Source organism: Elephantulus edwardii, unplaced genomic scaffold (genome assembly GCF_000299155.1).
Source record: "Elephantulus edwardii isolate Elephantulus edwardi_28Jun2011 unplaced genomic scaffold, EleEdw1.0 scaffold00171, whole genome shotgun sequence".
Taxonomy (NCBI): domain Eukaryota; kingdom Metazoa; phylum Chordata; class Mammalia; order Macroscelidea; family Macroscelididae; genus Elephantulus; species Elephantulus edwardii.
In genome coordinates this window covers 1,132,215-1,133,364 of record NW_006399921.1, presented here as the reverse complement: position 1 = coordinate 1,133,364, position 1,150 = coordinate 1,132,215, and positions in this window count along the sequence as shown.

Sequence of the window (1,150 nt, the reverse complement as noted above, 5' to 3'; positions counted from 1 at the left end):
ATGAGGCTTCGCCTCACGTACTCTGGACATATCACTAGAAGGGGCTATTCCTTGGAGAGGGACATAGTGCTTGGAAGGGTCGAGGGTCAGCGAAGGAGAGGAAGACCCTTGACTAGGTGGATTGACATGGTGACTGCCACAACAGGCTTTTGTGTGTCAGGAAGTGTGAGGATAGCACAGGTTAGGACCGGGTTCAGATTTTTTGTTTGTAAGGTTGCTAATGAGTTGTACTTGCTTTGATGGCACCTAACAACAACAGCAATATTTGGGTTTCTTCTCCACTTAAAACGTCTTGGAGTCATGATTCAACTTCAGTGTATACAGAGTTTCCTCATTTTGTGTTGTCTATGGCAGTATACTAACCCATTGTGTGAATCTATTATAATTTATTTATGATTTTTTTTCTTATCAGTGGGCATGTAGGTTCCATGCAGTCAGTCTTTTTATGCAGTAAGTAATAGTGCATTGAAGAAATATTTTCATAGGCCATTTTTCAAATGTACATGTTGGGTAAATTTTAGAAGCTGGTTGGCCTTTGTAAGGAAAGACGCTTTTATCATATTTGAAGCTTTAGAGAAGTTATTTTCCATAAATAGTCTATCAAGTATACATCTGCTAGTAATACATGGGAGGCCTTGTCAACACTACACTAAATAGTGAAATGTTTGAGTTTTAATAGGGAAAATATTATTCTAGCTTTAAATTTGTATTTCTTAATAATTTGATGGATTGCTTTTCATATACTTGAGACTAATGTATATTTCTTTGTTAGGAAAGTTTTTGTTTGTTCATATTTTTTGCCGATTTTTCTATTTTAAAATGAATATTTTTATGAAACTTTGTTGAAGGTGATTCTACATAGACATAAACATATTTGATGTTTAACTTGTAAATATTATGGCCTCTAGCTTTGTGTTATAATCAGAAAGAACTTTCCCAGGTTTCTTTTAGTTTAGTTTATGGTTTTGCTTTTCATATATTAATACTTGAGTCATTTGAAGTTTATTCTGCTATTAAGTATAAAGTATGATTCCCAATTTGAGGATTTTCCCCCTTAAAAATAGCTATTATATTAATAATTCTCAAGACATCTTTTTTTTATTTTATTTTTTTTAATTTTGTGTGTGTGTACCGTCAAATCAGATCTGAC